The 19,805-nt window shown below is 39.0% G+C and overlaps 1 protein-coding gene across 7 annotated transcripts in view; it reads left to right on the top strand.

The window, feature by feature from the left end:
• GRIA4 (glutamate ionotropic receptor AMPA type subunit 4) overlaps positions 1–19,805 on the top strand; it is a 369,710-nt gene that overhangs the window by 261,220 nt on the left and 88,685 nt on the right. The window lies entirely within an intron of this gene.

Below are 19,805 nucleotides of genomic sequence, written 5' to 3'. Positions count from 1 at the left end.
AAGTCCTGGATTTTATATTATTATTACCATAGACCTTCTACAAAAAGTTGACTTTTGATTTACTTTTTTCCCATCAATATTTTCTCCAAACCATTTAGTCTGAAGTGCAGAGTTCAGGAATTTTCATTCCATGATTCATCTCCACGACTAAATCATAATCCTTTATCACCAGAGGCCATTTTGGCTCGCAGGTCTCAGTGCAGTGAGGAGCACGATTTCTCACACATTTTAAAGACCTACCATAGCAAGGACCTTTTGTGAATCACCAAGAGCTCTTGGCCTCCTACGTTCATAAACATCAATTTTGAAGATTAATTGAAGATTAATGCCATCTAGACTCTTAGAAAGGTTTAGTATTCATGACTCTGTGCCTTTTCTAACCTTCAGAAAAATAGCTACACGAGAACTAATAACATGAAATAGTAAAGCAATGAAATAAAAGACAGTTAAATGGCGTACTGTGCATAGCATATCTTCCTCTAGATGTTTTCAGTGCATTACCACTACAGTGAAGATGGTTTTCAACTCTTTTCACAAATGAAGACTCCTTTGATAAATCTTTCAATAAATAGTCGTTGATTTGATTTGAAGCAGACAGGAAAAGGTAAAATTGAGCTTTGTTATTGTGTTAAATGATAGGAAAATATCATCAAATAATGGGTAACATTTGCCTTCCTCCTAACCCTACATCTCCCGATCAGCTTCAAGCTATATTTGGCCAAAATTGCAGTGAATGATTGCCACCTAGTGGTTTCAGAAATGTGTGCTCCTGCTGACCTATGGTGAGCAGTTCTGGCTAAGGCAACATTGTCGCATGATGTCTTGTTGGTTACTTTGCTACATATAGTTTGCATAATAATATCATGTGATTGGTAGTAGTAGTAAACTTAGAAATTCGTAGGTTTATTTATAACAATAACGTAAGTACTCAAATAGAAAAAGCAAAACTGAAATATGTTTCAGAGATTCCTCCTTCATATCGAAGGGCCCTAAACTAGATGCCTTTCAGTTTCCCTCCTGAACTATATCAGAATTTGTAAAAGTTAAAAGTGAAAAAGCATGCGGTATTTCTTTTTCAAGGTCTGGTGAAGCCAATCTATACTGTAAGAGGAAACGATAGATTCACTTCCTGTTAACTTTTCATAGAAGAAGAAAAAAACTTGATTGAAGAAATATATTTATATTATATTGGAAGACATTCATTATAAACCTGTATGCCACTCAGCTTTATCCCTGAGGGACTCCAGAAAAATAAGTTTGCAACTATTCAAGCAAGGTATATAGAATTTTTAAGCGTGTATTTATGGAATCCAAGAAAAAACTTTTGTACTTTCTTAAGCAAGACAGTCACTTCAGCTCAAACTCTGTTCTGCCTCCCTCTCACTCCCACCCCTGTGTTGAGAGTTGAGTTGTTCGATGTGAACAGCTGAAGCTTTGTAAATACTTCCTCATGAATCCCACAGAGCAGTCAATTCTGAGAACTGCCCGGATTGCCAAGTTCCTGTCAGAGGGCGAGGAAGGCTCAGAAAGACCCTCCACTTAGCACCTGTGCTTAAAAGACTGTGTCTGGAGAAGGCAGTGGAGTGCCCACAGCACACTGACCCATTTCAGAGGCTTAGCTAGCTTCTAAGAGGAAAATCGGCGTGCCCCAGCGCTTTGGATAAACTCTAATAACAAGCCTTAAATAAAATCTTGCTTAGGGGAACAAGACAGTGTTTTTTGTCATCTCAAAAATACTGTTTTTATATTCTTAGCCTTATTGAGATATGACTAACATACGATGTTGTGTAAGTTTCATGTGACAATATGGTAATTTGATACACTAATGTATTGTGAAGTGTTTACCATAGCAGGGCTGGTGAATGAACAATTCTGTCCCTTCACATGGGTACCATTTTGATGGGGGGGGGGGATGAGAATATTTAAGATCTGCTCTCCTAACAACTTTCAGATATATAATACGGTATTGTTAACTATGGTCGCCGTGCTGTACAATAGATCCCCAGAACTTAGAAAACTGAGTGTCTACCTTTTCTGTGTCTCTTCTTGCTGGATTCTAAAAGGTTTCTTTTCTCTCATGACTGCATAGTAATAATGAGACTTTGTCCCTTTAAAATGCCTCTCAAGGATAAACCTAATCAATTGTACAGTGTCTCCTGTATTATGAGAACATAATATACTCTAAATTGTCCTATAAAATTTTCCCTAAGAAAAGATGTTTTCTGATCCTTAATATGATTTTTTTTACTACCGATACTTTAATTCCTTGTAGCTTTAAGCCAAATCATTTTTAATGTTTCTTGGTTTTACTCTTGACTCATCCAAACACAAGAGCTAATCCAAACTGTATCGAGAGTTTCTACATGTACTTTAATACCCCCATATTTCTGCAGCCTCTTTAATAATTTGAGGTAACAGTGGAAAACAATTGCAGAGAATCAACCAATGCCTTTTTTAAAAAAGTAAAATGCTAAATAATCTTGATCAGAAAAATGCTTTTGAAACAAAGTAGCTATCTTTCAGAAGATGGTGAAGTTAATATAATGAAGATAAGGGGATGTGTTAGTAGATTATAGAAAGATGAGCACACTTAATATTGGCATGCGACCAATAACTACTTTGTGGATATTTTAATTCGTATCATTTTTCAAAAACATAATGGAAATGGCTCCCACAATTTTCTCTTAAAGTCTGTGAATGGACAACTGTGTTTAGAGAACCACTTCATCTTCTGCACATGTTTTCCAAATTATTTTTATGTCACAAACTAATTAGTTCTTATAAACGTATTACTGTTTATTTTTTTAGCATCGCTTTTCTTTAATCACTGCCCAGAAGAGTTATAGGATGTATCTGAAATTTCAAATTAATTACAATTAGTTGTTTTAAGAATTTTACATTATCTTTTTAACTTAATTATAAATATTCTAAGGCAGTAGATCTCAAACAATAGTAGGCTTAAGAATCACCTGGGGTGAGGTGTCAGCTTTGCTAAAAATGCAGGATTTTGTCCATATCTTTAGATAGTTTGCTTGAAAAAGTCTGTCCTGGGACCCAAAACACTACCATAAGAACAAAATTGTAACTAGAAATCTATGATAAGGACAACAACAAAACTAAGATGTTTATTAAAGCTAAAGTTCTTTCTATAAAGGGTGAGTAAATTAATGTTTCATGTCTATACTTTTAAATGTGTGCTGTATTTTTTTGAGTTTCAATGGGCTTATTTTTTAATGTTTCAAGTTTTTGTTTAAATTGTAGTTAGTTAACATATAGTGCAATATAGTTTCCAGAGTAGAATTTAGTGATTCATCACTTATATATAACACCCAGTGCTCATCCCAAGTGCTCTCCCTAATGCCTGTCACCCCTCCAGCCCATCCCCTTCCTACTTCCCTCCAGCAACCCTCAGTTTGTTCTCTATAGTTAAGAGTCTATTTTATGCGCTGCCTTCCTCTCTCTTTTTTTTCTTTCCCTTATGTTCCTCTGTTTTGTTTCTTAAATTCCCATATGAGTGAGATCATATGGTATTTGTCTTTCTCTGACTGCTTTATCTCACTTAACATTATACTCCCTAGCTCCATCCATGCTGTTGCACATGGCAAGATTTCATTCTTTTTTGAGACTGAGTAATAGTCGTGTGTGTGTGTGTGTGTGTATACCACATCTTCTTTATCCATTCATCAGTCGATGGACACTTAGGCTGAATCCATAGTTTGACTATTGTAGATAATGCTCTATAAACATCAGGCTGCATATATTCTTTTGAGTCAATCTCTTTGTATCCTTTGGGCAAATACCTGTAGTGCAATTGCTGGGTCGTAGGGTAGCTCTATTTTTAACTTTTTGATGAACCTCCACACTGTTTTCCAGGGTGGCTGCACCAGCTTGCATTCCCACCAACAGTGTAGGAGGGTTCCCCTTCCTCTGCATCCTCGCCAACATCTGTTGTTTCTTGTGTTGTTAAATTTAGCCATTCTGACAGGTGTGAGGTGGCATCTCATTGTATTTTTGATTTGTATTTCCCTGATGATGAGGCTGTTGAGCATTTTTTTATGTGTCTGCTGGCCATCTGTGTGTCTTCTTTGGAAAAATATCTACTCATGTCTTCTGCCCACTTCTTAACTGGATTACTTATTTTTTGGGTGTTGAGTTTGATAAGTTCTTTACAGATTTTGGATACTAACCCTTTATCAGATATGTCACTTGCAAATATCTTCTCCCATTCTGAAGGTCGCCTTTTAGTTTTGTTGATTGGTTCCTTTGCTGTGCAAAAGTTTTTTTATCCTGATGAAGTCCCAATAGTTCATTTTTGCCCTTGCTTCCCTCGCCTTTGGAGACGTGTCTAGGAAGAAGTTGCTGTGACTGAGGTCACAGAGGCTGCTACCTGTGTTCTCCTCTAGGATTCTGATGGTTTCCTGTCCCACATTTAGGTCTTTCATCCATTTTGAATTTATTTTTGGTATGGTGTAGGAAATGGTCCAGTTTCATTCTTTTGCGTGTGGCTGTCCAATTTTCCCAACACCGTTTGTTGAAGAGACTGTCTTTTCCATTGGATATTTTTCCTGCTTATTGAAGATGAGTTGACCATAGAGTTGAGGGTCCATTTCTGGGCTCTCTATTCTGTTCCATTGATCTATGTGTCTGTTTTTGTGCCAGTACCATACTGTCTTGATGATGACAGCTTCGTAATAGAGCTGGAAGTCCGGAATCGTGATGCCTCCAGCTTTGGTTTTCTTTTTTAAGATTGCTTTGGCTATTTGGGGTCTTCTGTGGCTCCATACAAATTTTAGGATTGTTTGTTCTAGCTCTATGAAAAATGTTGATGGTATTTTGTTAGGTACTGCATTGAATTTGTAGATTGCTTTGGGGAGCATAGACATTTTAACAATATTTGTTCTTCCAATCGATGAGTATAGAATGTTTTTCTATTACTTTGTTTCTTCCTCAGTTTCTTTCATAAGTATTGCGTAGTTTTCAGAGTACAGCTCTTTTACATCTTTGGTTAGGTTATTTCTAGGTATCTTACAGTTTTGGGTGCAGTTGTAAATGGGATTAATTCCTTGATTTCTTTTTCTGCTGCTACATTATTGGTGTATAGAAATGCAACAGATTTCTGCATGTTGATTTTGTATCCTGCGACTTTACTGAATTTGTGGATCAGTTCTAGCAGGTTTTTGAAGTCTTCCAGGTTTTCTACGGAGACTGTCGTGTCATCTGTGAATGGTGAGAGTTGGACTTCTTCCTTGCTGATTTGGATGCCTTTTATTTCTTCTTGTTGTCTGATTGCTGTGGCTAGGACTTCCAGTACTACGTTAAATAACAGTGGTGAAGGTAGACATCCCTGTGTCGTTCCTGACCATACAGGAAAAGCTCTCAGTTTTTCCCCACTGAGGATGATGTTAGCTGTGGGTCTTTCATATATGATGTTGAGGTATTTCCCTCTGTCCCTACTTTGTTGACGGTTTTTATCAAGAAAGGATGCTGTACTTTGTCAGATGCTTTTTCTGCATCTATTGAGAGGATCATATGGTTCTTATCCTTTCTTTTATTAATGTGGTGTACCACACTGATTGATTTGTGAATATTGAACCACCCTTGCAGCCCAGGAATAAGTCCCACTTGATTGTGGTGAATAATTATCTTAATGTACTGTTGGATTCGATTTGTTAGTATCTTATTGAGAATTTTCGCATCCATGTTCATCAGGGATAGTAGCCTGTAATTCTCCTCTTTCATGGGGTCTTTGGTTTTGGAATCAAGGTAATGTTGGCCTCATAGAATGAGTTTGGAAGTTTTCCTTCCTTGGATTGCTGTTTAAAATAGTAGTTAGCCATTCCAACATCTCAAAACATCAGTTTCAAAACAACTATTTGAGAATGTAGTTTAAGGTATATTGATTTTTCTATCCTAAATTACATCATAGGAAAAAGTGGAACAATTTATATAAATATTACCCACTGAGCTATTAAGGTAATAGAAATATAACAAAACGACAAAGTTAGACTTACTGCCATATTGTTTGTATGAGGCCACAATAAAACAACTTGCATTTTTGGCCTTCTAACTCCATTGGGCAATTTGGTCCATTCATCTACAGAAAATAACTCAGAAAAAAAAAATTAAAAGTACTTTTTGAATATTTGTTGAATTTGTGATCAATTATTGAAAGTGTCAATTTTTACTTTAATATACCTCATTGGACACTAACGGTATTCATCTTACCTAGTTTTCTTCCTCTGACAACAGTCAATTATTTTATAGAAGAGTTAAAAATAATATAGCTTGAATCAAAAGAATTACTTTCATATCAAAATCAGTGCTTTATAGCAGGAGCCTTTTCATATATTATTTTATTTTCACATATGTCCATTAGTTTTAAATCCTGAACTCGATTACTTGCAAAGAGTCCTGAGGGAACTCTAAGACCTTATCAGTTGAATATTGAACTACCAGACGGATTCATATGTTTAACCCAGTAAGAAAAAGGCAACAACAGACTTGATCTTAACTGTTTTCCTAGCCTCAAAAATTATTTGAGCAAAATAGCACTTAAGGCTAATGGTTGCTCACACATTTTAGTCCACCATGAAAAAAAGCAAAAAACAAAACAAAACAAAACAAAAACCAAGGGTCACACAGGTATATTTCTGTGTTCCTATAGTCTATGAAACCCTTCCCGTAGAGCCCCAGCTCCCCCTCCGGGGTCACACAGGTATATTTCTGTGTTCCTATAGTCTATGAAACCCTTCCCCTAGAACCCCCAGCTCCTCCTCCGGAATACAGGCATTACACAGGTGGTGGGGGAGCTCTGTTACCTCTTTTCTTTGCTCAATTGACTCATATCCCCAAAATTATCATGTTTCCAAAAGAGATGAATATTTTCACTTTTGAAGAAATGGATGAGAACTCTTCAGTTGTTTATTTTTAAAAAGTAAATGGAATAATTTAATGTTTGTGATTCTACTTCTTATTCTGAATAAGGGGCATTAGACCAAGATGATCTTAGAAAATCTTGATCGCTCTAAAAGTCAGTAACGCTGTTTCCGGTAAAGACTTCCTGATCATTGCATTTGATCCTGAAGGAGTATATAATTTTACACATGGGATTCACCTTGAAAGGAAGCATAGAGTAAAACCTCAGTCAAGTGGCCCTTTCTGTATATTCATTCATCCTACGAATATTTATTGACTGCCCCCTTCACGTGTGGCGCCAGGCTCTGCTGAAGATAAAGTGATGAGCGAAACAGATGCATTTTCTGTTCTAGTTAGGAACGCCTCTCTGGCTAACCAAGGTTTAAAACAAAAGCATTTGCTAAAATCCTACTAAAATGCATTCTTTCCTTTAGAAATATGGTACGTAGAAAGTGATCAAGGATCTCATAATGCCTCGGGATTTTGTTACGGGTGCGGTTCTTACCGAATACATGGTATCAGAGGCATTCGGTAGAGAACTGGAACATGCCTGCATGGATGTGAGCCTCACCAAGTCCATATGGGGAGAAGATGACAAGGACTGACCTCACAGGATGAAAGAGCCGTTTAACAAAGGAACTGAGAAACTGGCTCACAGGCATCTCAAACTGCCTCTTTATCACACACCTCAAATGTAATTGGTGCCTCTTTCAGCAATATTCCCCCATCCACTCTATAAAACGGAAATTCAGGTTTCCATTAGACAAAATGGGACTCTCAGATAATTGGCAAAAGCCGGTGACCTTCCCATACTGTTTGCAAATTAATCAAAAAAGCCTAAAAGCCATGAGTGACCTCTCAGAGGTTTATTGCCTCACCAGAGAAAACCAGTAATCCTGCCTCGGGGCACAACCAATTGGAAAGAGGGAAATTTCTCACAAACAGAAATGTGGCCATTTGCACCCAAGTGGTGAAAAGTGCACACGGCTTCAGTTAACTTAATTCTAAGTCCAAGGCTTCCTCCCTGGCTAGTACCACCCACGTGAGAAGTCAGGTGCAGACAGGATTTTTGGCAAATTGCCTAACGTATGGCAACAGATAATGTCTGTTTATCTAGAATCTGCACTTACATGTTTTCAGATGTCTCTAACATAAGCAACTGCACTAAATCTAGAACTCTACCCACCTCTACTTCCAAAAACATCTCTGACTTGAATAAAGCATCGAAAAGAGCCAAAGGCTTAAAGAGCCTGCCTGCGCATGCCGTAAGTGGTTGAGTCATGATCTAGAAGGAAAGGAACATTTTCTTTCCTGGCTGATGACATAGGGTCATTTTTTTTTTTCACACTAAGAACGCCCCCCCCCCCAAAAAAATCCTCAAAAACAAAAGTATAAGAGCCAGAGGAGACAAAAAGAAGCACGGAGACAAGGAAAGCTAGCTTCAGTCATGAGAAGTAGTCACTACGGAAGAGCCCTCATCACTGGAGAGAATGGCTTGGATTATTTGATGGTCTACGGAAGGATTAAGCAGCACGCATTCCGACAGCAGTGGAGACAGGACGGTCCTGCACTGGATTCCTAATGCATCCACTCAACACCTGTGTGGCGGCTATCATTCCAGGCATGGTGGCGCTGCACAATGATGAGCAAAGGTGGCCCCTACAGCGGGCATGCTTACACCCAAGCTGGGGGCTCAGAAACATGAGCAGAGTGGCCAGACAATTCCTGATGGCTTCAGAGTCAGACCTATTACAGCATGTGTCAGGAACTCAGGAAATGTGGTGACTCAGTATAATCCAGACATGCTTCACAGGGAAAGCAGACATTTACATTGAAAATGCATTGTATTTTCCCAGGAACAGCGGAGGGGTAAGGATATTCCAGACAGAAACAACTGCAAAGGCACAGAGTTCTGGAAAAGCTCAGCAGGCGGAGACTCCTTCTATGTGATAAAAATTGGCTAGGGGACAAAGGCAGAAATTGGAGTGGAACACTAATCAAAGACTCGAGGTAGCAGGAATACGGATTCCTCCTATTATGTTTAGCTACCTATCATTGTTGCGGAAATCTTATCTCCCTCAGAGCAGGGTCTATATTTATCATTTACCAATATATCCCCAGTGATATGAAAGGGGGTCAAAAATAATTGTCAAATAAATGAAAGTCCGAATGAGCTTCATTTGAAGACACAGGCAGGAAGAATCTCTTTTGCGTTTAAAGGGCGAGCAGCCAGCAGCACTTGAAGGTTCTGGAGGGAAGCCCTCAATTACCTGAAGCTTTCTTGTCCAGAAGACCTCACCTGCCAAAGATGGTGGGAAATCTAGGTTTTCTGGTGTTTGTTGTATTGGCTGAAAGAGCACAAGAGTTTCATTTCCATATATTAATGTAACAATGAGTGAGATGCAGTGGGAAATGGGAACACACCAGGCACTCAAAGAAAGGAATTACTACAGCAAGGCAGTCGTATCAGCAATTTCCCACACTGGAGCCTTGCCAGAACTGTTGCTTTGCTTCCTCATAAAGCTGCTTTTGCATATGGAGCTCTGCTCAGTCAGGAGCTTCAACAAAGTAAGGGGAAATTTAACAGATGTGAGGTCGTGTTTAAAAAGGGGAATTTTACTTCTTTAATCTTTCTTTTTAGCTGAATTGATTTGAATGTGCAAATCCCATTATAATGCACTGGGTTTGTTGTTTTCATAGAAAACAGAAACATCCTTACAGATCTCAGTCAGACTAGTGCAAATGGAATTTGGTGGAAGCTAGAAAGGGGTCTCTAATTATCTCTTAGCAACCATTACCATGGTTGCAGGAATTCCTCATTTTCTTATTAAATAAATAAATAAATAAATAAATAAATAAATAAATAAAGGGAAAAGTAAAGAAAGCAAAGGATGGAAGTTTTTTGAAGAGGAAGGAAAATATGGTTGTCAGAATGCTAGTACTTTCGTCTTGGAAGAATGGTAAATTCTAGGCATTGATTGTGTTCAACTAAATTTGTTTTAGTTGATGCTCCAAGAGCACTTCTTGGAATAGTTTCCATTATTGTTGTTGACACAAACATTCAAAAACTCAGTTTCTTTTAAAAAAAGATAAAGGACAATCTGCTTGATAATTTTAGAGAAATAAGTTAGTTTTTCTAGCCTTAAGTAGAAAGCAGCTGCATAGACTTATCTACTATGGTTTAGAGAAAGGCAAGTAATATTCCTCATTAAGTAGAAAATAGAGGATAACTTCATAATTTATTTCATTAGAATTTTGCATCTACTCTTCAAATGTTTAAAAGACAGGGAAATTAACAAAAAGGAAGCAATGCAACCAACAATACCTTTGAGGACACTCTTCTGAGTCTTGTAAACATAAATATAACCGCCCTTTATAAAATCTGGAGAGTTTAAACAGTTCAGTAATAGAGTGCACTACCTGCTAATGAATGAAGTGATGCATCTTTTTAATCACTGTGATTTAGTTAGAAAGGTAGTAACACAAATCCATTCTGAATCCTCCTCATGATTGTACACAACTTCCCTAGTGATAATCTAGATTTTCTCTGAACACAACTAGTGCCAAATTTAAGATCAGATTATGGAACGAAATTAAAATGGTGTCGTTTTTACAAAAAAAAAAAAAAAGAGTAAGGTCCACATGATCACTGGTAAATGGAAGAAAAATCAAGATTGTACATAGTGAATTTTTATTTTTTTAAGGTTTTTTTTTTTCCCCCCAGAGTCACATATATACCCAGTGATTGTTATGTTCTTCCAAGTCCAGGTTTACATTGTCTCTATACTTACCCTATGTCTTTTCCTTTACAACCACAAAATATATACTGGAAAAATATGTCTTTAATTCTATTCTTATAATTAATTTTGTGGTTATTTCAGCTGATTGTTATAATGTAAATTTGAAGGCCAAATATTTTAATATACTATAATGACATAATAATGTAAATATCTTGCAGGTAACACAAGAGAAACTCATCTTCTTGAGTCTGCCCACCCCATCCTACCACTTTCCTTTCTTACACATGTACACAACGTCAACCCATTTGCTTATTTATTCAACATTTATTCAATACCTACCAATTTCCGAGCACTGTATATAAAGTTAAATCAATTGCAATCCATCCCTTGAAGGAATTTCAAATGTAAAGGAAAAGCGATGAACGCAAGCAAATAATGTAGCACCATGCAGAAAGGTGTAATAAAGACTAAAGCACAATGCTGAAAGATGAGTCAGAATTTCCCAGGATGAAACACTGGGACAGGGCATTCAAGGCAGATGGCAGTGGGAGAGCAGAGCCATGGGATGGAGCCACATGTTTGGGGAAAGCAAATGCATATGGTTGGAACATCAGGTGCAGGGGAAATGAGAAGATGCTCAGGGCAAATTGAAGACAGATTACAAAGAGCCCCACGGGGTCTCCTAAGTAGTTGTATATTCCTCATAACATTTCAATGCCATTGGGTATTTTTAGACATGATCTGATCAATTTGTGTTTTAAGAACAATAATTCTCGTGACAATGTAGAGAATGGACTGAAAGGGGGACAGATTGCTGATGAGTAGTGTGCCAAGTGAGCATGGGTTCTTCATCGTCATTTTTCATGTCTCATGCATACCAGTATTTCACTTCATTTATCTGACATCTACATAACAGATATTTATTGAGGGCTTATCATAGGCCAGGCAATGTCCTAGCCCCCTGAAGTCCCTGCTCCATGGAGCCTGTATTTTAATGAGGGAGACACACAATGAACAAGTAAGTGTGTAATGCCAAGTAGTGATCATGAGAAATTCTTAAAGGTATTTATTAATATCTACTTTGCCAAGCACCATGATATGTACTTAATTTAGAGATTCATAGTCACCATTACTTTTGTTAAGATTTTGAGAAGTTTAACTGATCTGACTGGGGTTTTAAAAAAAGGGGAGGGGAATTTCCTTTGGCAAATTTAACAGTATTATTAGTTATGGATAATAGTCTTTGTAAGAATAAAATAGCTACGTAGTGAGCTTGCTATGCCCATACAACATACCGACACCAAGTAGGAGAATCTTGTTTATTAGGAACAGGAATATTATTCCTGCTTTGTTTCTCTTAGTTATGACCTTTCATTTGCTTGTTTTTTAAAGTAATTTCTGAGATAGTTGCTTGAACAAATGTAAAGGGTTTACATAGAAAAGATATTATTTGTGAATGAAGATAGGGTCTCTGCTTACATCTTTGTCCTCACTCTGAATCCACTTCATAAGAACGTGGTTCTGGAGCACTAAGCTGTTGGAAATAGAACGAAACAAATAAGCTCAACGACCAGGAAAACATTCTCCTGAAATAAAAGTAAAGAGAGTGACTCTGGGGTCTTAGGTCTTCTATATTTAACTAACCACAATTTTATCTGTTGAGTAGAATTACAAACAGGCAAATTTTAGAACTCATGACCAAAAAGTTACTAGCTGACGTTATTAAATAGTAAGGTGCTGCCGCAAAAATTATAGACAGAACATATCTTCAATACGCCTCAAGTGGTTTAGTTGATTTATTATTGTGGGTAAAGATGATCGACACTGAAGAGAAATAAGAAAATGCCACTAAAGCAACTAAAGTGTGAAATGGGTGTGAAAGTTAAGGAAAGCACTGAGTACAGAGTAAAGCTATAGGAAAGATGTCCTTAAACAACCTTTTAAAACCGTTCTCTAGAGCTGCATACTCTATCTGGCTCCTGGGAGTTCAGTGTACATTAGTATATTAAAGTCTCTAAAAATTCCTATAGCAAAGCAACCTCAATCCTTATTTAACCTGGTGTTCCCTGCAAGAGTGGCCACAGAATCTCTATCTCTCTCTCTCTCTGCAGTCACCTCTTTGCATTTTATTTGCCTAGAAAAAAATGGGAAAATAAAACGTTTCCAAGAAAATAAAGGAAGTTTTGAATTAAGAAAAATGAGGGAGGAAGGAATGTTCTGATGATATTTCAAATAAATGTGATAAGGAAAAGAAATATAAAATCAAGGGGATAGTGGTAGGAACATGTTATGTTAACAGGAGCCCCCAGAACCAGTAGCTCCAACAGTTCCCTACACTGGAAAGCCACAGAATCAGAGATTCTCAGGTTGGGTGGATCTTAGAGGTCATCCATCCCATAAACAGTGCCTTCACAGGGTGCTTATGCAAGCCATATTCAAACATAGTTGACATATAATTCAGACACCCCCTCATAATTATCTATCCCTTTGAAACATGTGACAGTACGTGACATTTGAAGATAACTTTTATCCCCATCACCACCAACCCCACCAGCGCCCTCAAGTTTTCTTTGTAACCCATGAATAGATGTTTATCTATTGATGACATGTCCAATTAGGGACATGAAATATTCTGATTAATAGAAAGTTAACCACTTATGGAATTCCTATTTCAAAGAGAACACCATAAAATATACTTAAAACTGTACTATACATAGTTGAACCTTTAATTGATCACTTTGAGCTTATCCTATAAATAGAATTATCTCTTGGATTGAGTTGGATTTCCATTAAAGGTAGATTGTATACCTGAACTATCATTTTAGATATACACCTGGTAAAGTACAAACTATACTAAACTGAACCCAAGTTATTTAAGCTTTCCTGCTAATTGGCTTTATTGTGGATATATGAAGAACTTGCAAACCTAAACTTGGGTATGTTAAGTTTTACCTGATCACTCTCCATCTGTGTGGCAGTGTTCCAGTCTGCTGCAGAATGGGACTAGGAAAACCTGGCATATATGATGTTATTCAAATAAGCAATATGTTCAGACAGGAGATTATTTGAAGAAAAGGAATTTTTGTTTCATTATGAAAAAGCTGATTTTTCTCATCAACACGTTTGGCATTCATCAACTCTCTAATGTGATAAAGAATGTCATTGTCATAAATAGCTGTTACTCATTTTCCTCTTATGAAAGATGTATAAAAATTGGTCAAAATTAAGTCATTTTTCTGATTGCTATGGATTAAAGAAGGCAACAGGGTATAGTTAAAAAAAAAAAGTACAAAAATTATAGTAAAAACATCTGGGCTGGATTCCCAGCTTCATTACTTAATGACTGTACTTATTTAATGTGTTTGTTTATGAAAAAGCAAAGAATTACCCCCTCCACCTACATCTCATTAGAATTATTTTTTATATTGCTTCTTACAAAATATCTCTTTAATTAAAGAAGAGCATGGTGCCCACTGGTTCTTTCAAGTTATTATGTGTGTTTCACATTCATAATCACAAATTCCATAGAACCTTCTGTGCCTCTTTGCAAATATTTTCAATCACTGAATTAAAATGCTATTAAATCATAATGGATCTTTGCTAAGAGATGGTCATCGTTAGCATGATGAGAATCATAATATTATTCAAGCTCTGTGAACGTAGCATTTTGGAACCACTGTAATAGGCAGACAGAAGGATACGCTCTACGCCGTGCTTTTCTATAGCCCTTGGCAGTTACCATGATGAGATGAGGTGTCCTGAAGCAGGAAATAAACACCTGAATTTCAACACTTAGTTTTCACTCATTGTTCTACAACCCCATTCAAATCACATCACTTATAGAGCCCTCAGTGCAGAGAGATGTATACAAAGCGATCTACCATCTTTGTTCTGAAAGGATGAAACTGAAGGATTTTTTTTTAACATTTGGAATATAGTCAAAGAAAGAGACCAGTACTATGAATGGTTGTCCTTAAGGTATATAAAGACAGTATGAAGGGGAAAACTCATATGTCGGGAATAAAAAGAAGGTATTAAATAAAGATAATGATTCATTCCTATTTCCCTATATGAGAGATTAAACCTTTTCCACCAAATTTAGCTAGCCAAATAAAAGCATGGTGTTTCATGCAACTTGAGTCTTTGACTATGCACAGAGATTAGGGACTCAGAATATGACGTATGTGTGTTACATTACAGCGATGAAGAGCTTGGGACAGCTAGCCAACAAAAGTGTTTATACCCTTATTAATTTTCCTGCCACATTGGTCATTTTTTTTTTTTTAATTTGGAGACTGCTTTAGTTTGGTTTCCGCAGAAGCAGACCTTAAGACCAGGATTTATGTGTAATCAGTCAGTTTGGGAGGTGAAGAACACACTGGAAGAGCAGTGGAGAAATGCAGTCAATTAAAGGTGTATTTATCCTCAAAATTACCGTGTGGTGGGACTGAGGCTTAATCTCATTTGAAATTAATGTAAATTACTGGAGGATTATTGTAAATGTCATTTGAAATTAGTGTAAATAGAACACACATGTCAGAATCCTGTGTGGCAAGGGCATCGGAGTATTTACGCGCCAGCTCCCATCGCTCACAGTGGGAGGCTGCCGGGGAGGAGGGCTTCCACTCCCTGGCACTTCTGGCCTCCCGCCCCTCCCCACCATGACCAACGTGGGCTCCGGGGACCAGAGGAGAGCCTAACGTCATGGAAATTCGGGTGCTGGCTGTCAGAGCAGCATGCGCCGGTCAGAGGACGAGGCTAGGTGGGCGGCCAGCCGCGTCTCTGACAGTCGCTGGTGGTACAGACAAAGGACTTGAAGTCTGGAGAAGGACGCTACCCCAACATCTTCTGCTGGAAGTCTGCAGCCCTGCTGGGAGCTTCCACGGAGAGATCACATCACTGCTTTGAGAGGCAGCCATCCCTTTATGGGCAACTCTCTTCCTCTCCCTTTTCCCTAAAAATGAGTTTGTCCTAATTAGAAACTTTTATAATTTCTAACATCGCCAAGGTAGAAGAAAAAAAACTACATCTGTGTACGTGTACGTGTGTGTGTGAATGTACCCCTTCCACTTAAGACATCTGATGAGCACTCTCCTTCCGTCTTCTCCGTGAATCCCTTCTCACATTAGGTAGCCTCATTCCTTTGGTTCTGGGGTTCTTTATTTTCCTCTCCCTGTCTGTGAATCACACCCCCAGAAGGAAAAGTTCTGCTGTTTTCTCATGAGGCTGTAACTGCAGTTCATTTGCAAAAGCCCTTTGCCTTATGTTTTTCTTTTGCTGAAACTGAGGTAAACTAAACAAACTAAACAAGCTAAAGCTCATGTTTTTATCTATAATAAAATATTTCGAAGCATCCTGAAAAATCAACATTCAAGAGACATCTGGGGGTTTGGGATTAGAGAGAGTGACAGGAGGTCCCCAACGTTGACTGGGCATCGTGTCCCCAACACCACCAAATGCCAGACTGTTGTGCTCATGTCTCGGAATTCTCTGGAACATGATAACAGATGGGAGAGGAATTTCCAGCTGACTTGTAAAATCAAAGTAAAAGGAAAACCAAAACCATTCATATTCAGGCATGCCGTTGCAGGTCTGTAGCTTGAAGACAGTGTTCAGTGTCATGATGGCGGCTTCGTAATAATAGTTTGAGGTAATACACAGCAGCCCTCATCTGGAAAGACCCCTGAATGCTCTATAAACCACTGATACATAAAGGATTCACATAAAATTGGATTGTGGGTTAAAGACCAAACTCTCATCATTTACAAGTCTAAAACTGATCTTAATATACTGTGTTTGTGGCATTTATATGCTAACTTCTGTATTCATCCACTCAGTCAATATTTATTTAACATCTGTTCTGTCTTTCAAATTACCTTGTTCTCCCAACCAAATGATACCACTTCTTAAAATCCATGGCATTCCCTTTACTCTGCATTTCAGTCATTTCTGTTTGAGGCTCATCCCCTTAAGAGATGAATTAAACACGCTTACTTATGTCTATAAGCCGTGAATCTCCTTACCCTAAATTTATACATAGGACACATTTATTGAACTAAATTTATTTAAAGGTGAAGTCAAGGTGGAAAAGTGTCCTGGATTCATTCTTCCCTTATTTTAATAAATGAATAAAGATTTAGAAGTCGCAGTCATAAAGCTTATGCCATAATTTGTTAATGAAACAGTGCAGGGACTGCATCTGGCATTTACCTTATTAGTATTCGTCGGCCTGATTTTAGAATTGAATCATTTGACCAGCACCATAGATATTTCTAAGCAACTGTTTGTTTCCTGTAAAACAAAGAAGAAAAAAGTAATCAAAGGCATGTTAGTCCCTTTTCTTAAGCGTTTTATTCTCATAAAGGTGGGCTCCTTGGAAAGTGTATGATCAGAGGAACTTGTATATTCTTCCTAACCCGTTCTTTAGAACTCTGAACGGACACTTGATCACTATTCTTTGTCCATTTGCATCCTCTGTTTCTTTTAAGAAGATGAAAAGAATAGAGATGCGGAGTCTCTACTCCAACATTTTTCTGTCTTTATGAAAGGCCATAATTAATTATTGCAACCAATTCCTCATCGTAGGCTTCATTTTCCCCTAACAACTGGGCCAAACACACTTGTCAGTCACTGTGGGAGGGCTGCCGGGGAGGAGGGCTTCCACTCCCTGGCACTTCTGACCTGGCCTCCCGCCCCTCCCCGCCATGAGCAACGTGGGCTCCGGGGACCAGAGGAGAGCCCACCGTCACGGAGATTCGGGTGCTGGCCGTCAGAGCAGCATGCGCCGGTCAGAGGACGAGGCTAGGTGGGCGGCCAGCCGCGTCTCCCACGGTCGCCGGGGTAAACACAAACCCGTGCTGTTACATATTCGTATCTTTCACCTCACTGTTTAGTTTCCTTCTTTATAAAAATAACATCAGAAGTACAGAGACAGAAGGTTTGGCCCACTTTCAAAGTCAAGTCACTCAGATTTGTTGTTTTTGAGTTTTTTGTTTGGTTGTTTTTTTTGTTTGGTTTGGTTTGGTTTTTGTTTTGTTTTTTTCTTTTTTTGTTTTTTGTGTTTTACACACGAGACAGTCTGCACTTTGGTTGAGGTGGTGATAGCCATGTCAGACCACACTCACGACACCATCAGTTTCACACAACCATTAAAACTTTTTTTTAAGCGAACAACACTCTGGGTGCAGGACACTTTACTATAGAGTATTGGAGTATACATTGGATTTTTTTTTTTTTTTCCACAAAGAAACTTCCATCTAGTGTTGGATGCTTGGCAGAGGGACCAAGATCTGGCCTTAACCCCTGGCCCGCCGTGGTCAGGGTGAGAGTGTTCAGGAGTTTGTACGGCACATTGGTTTTTCCCCAGCAAGGATCTGGCTCAGCAAAAACGATGTTCTCTCTGGCTTCCCCAGCCAGGTAAATAAATCCTCAGATCACTGCTCCCCGAGGCTCCAGTTCCCATAATGCTGATGCACACCAAGCTCTGCAAGGCCTTTTCTGCCAGGATTTTTGTCACTTTCGGCTGCTTGTGGTTTCTATAAGTCCTCGTCCCTTGAAAACATATTATATAAGCTTGAATTTATTGCAGTTCTTTGCTAGGCAATCTGGAACTGACAGTCATTTCCTTGTGGAGGCACCGAGTGCAGAATTTCTACTGGTTCTCCGTCTTTTTAACATTGACAAGTGTTAGCTCTTTGCAGTGACTTTAGGAGCGGGAGAGGTTCTGGACTGCAGCCACAGCGAAATGGCAGGCTGAGAGCCTTGAGAGAGAAGAGGCAGGGTGAGTGTAAGGGCTTGCACAGAGTGCAGGAGGCCGCCCCCGTCACCCCAGCGAAGGTTGCGGTGAACCCGCAAGAGAGAAGTAAGGAACTGTCCTGGGGCCGCAGCCCCTGCGGAGGTCCAGTAGCGGAAGCTCTGGCAACTGCAAGAGCGTACCCTGAGCACCAGCCGTCAAGGGTTCCTTGACAGTTCTCTTCTGCACAAGCTCCACCTGAGATTCCCAGAGAATCCGAGGGCTCCGGCCTCCTCAGCCCGGGCTTGATAATCACTCGGGTTTGGGTTCCCCAGCATGATGACTAATTACACGGTTTCTTTCCAGGACTTTCTTTACGATCCCATTTACACATTGCTTGTCCGCATCTTCGTGGTGAGACTGTCGAGGGATGTTCAGTTTTAGACAAACTGTGGACTAGCTGAATCAGGCAATAAGAAAGAGAGAGACATGCTGTGTAAAACATTGCACATGCGTAGTGGAGCTTCCTGGAGAATAGAGAAAACCTTCAGGAGCCAGGAAGGAAAGGCAGCTGTGCCCACGGAAGTTGCCAGCTTGGGCAGCCTGACTTGGGGGTTGATGCTCACCCGAGGACAGAAACTTTGGGCTCAGCCAAGGCAGTAAGTCTGCACTCAGATCCGACTGAAAGCCACACTCTTGAGGGGTGACACGGCAGTAACAGAGAGGACTAGACAACAATCTTCTACCTGCACAAGGGATCACCTGAGTGTTTACCGCCTGGGCCAGGCTCCGTGTGGTGGGGCTGACAGCCCCCGTGAGAAGTGGTCATCACAACCCTCATTAGGCGGTTGTGAATTGAATCTGCATTTGTACCACACACTGGGAGCTGGGAATCAGTGATAGCAACATCGCAGTACCCGCTGGAAGCAAACACAGACATCTTCGAAGGGATGTTTTCAGGGATATTGGTAGAGAATTTCCCAGAATTGTTGAAGGGAAATCCTCATACTCAGGAAGCACAACAAATCCCGAACAATATAAACAAATACTAAGAAGTAAAAATCCAAGCTCTGTTGTAGTGAAACTGCAGAGCCATCAGGATAAAGAGGAGGTCTTAGCTGTGACCAAAAAGAAACGATGAGATGAGCAGAGACTCCATTTCACCAGTGGCCTTGTGTGCCAAGCTCTGTTTTTGAGCAAGTTTGTACTGGATTTTTAAAAGGGTTTTCCTTTATTTTATACACAAGCCACCCATTTACAAAGAATTATTTTTAGAGGATATTAAAACACTAAAAACAATTTAATTTTTTCTTTGATGATGAAAGTACATGAAACTCATATATTGTGTTGTCCCCTTTGAGGAACCAATGAAGTTACAGAACTCCTCATCAGTATCTGTCATCAGATGTTCTCTCATT

The sequence above is a fragment of the Halichoerus grypus genome, chromosome 11 (assembly GCF_964656455.1).
Source record: "Halichoerus grypus chromosome 11, mHalGry1.hap1.1, whole genome shotgun sequence".
NCBI lineage: Eukaryota > Metazoa > Chordata > Mammalia > Carnivora > Phocidae > Halichoerus > Halichoerus grypus.
Note: the sequence above shows the minus strand (reverse complement) of the source record. Positions and strands in the feature narration are given on the sequence as shown.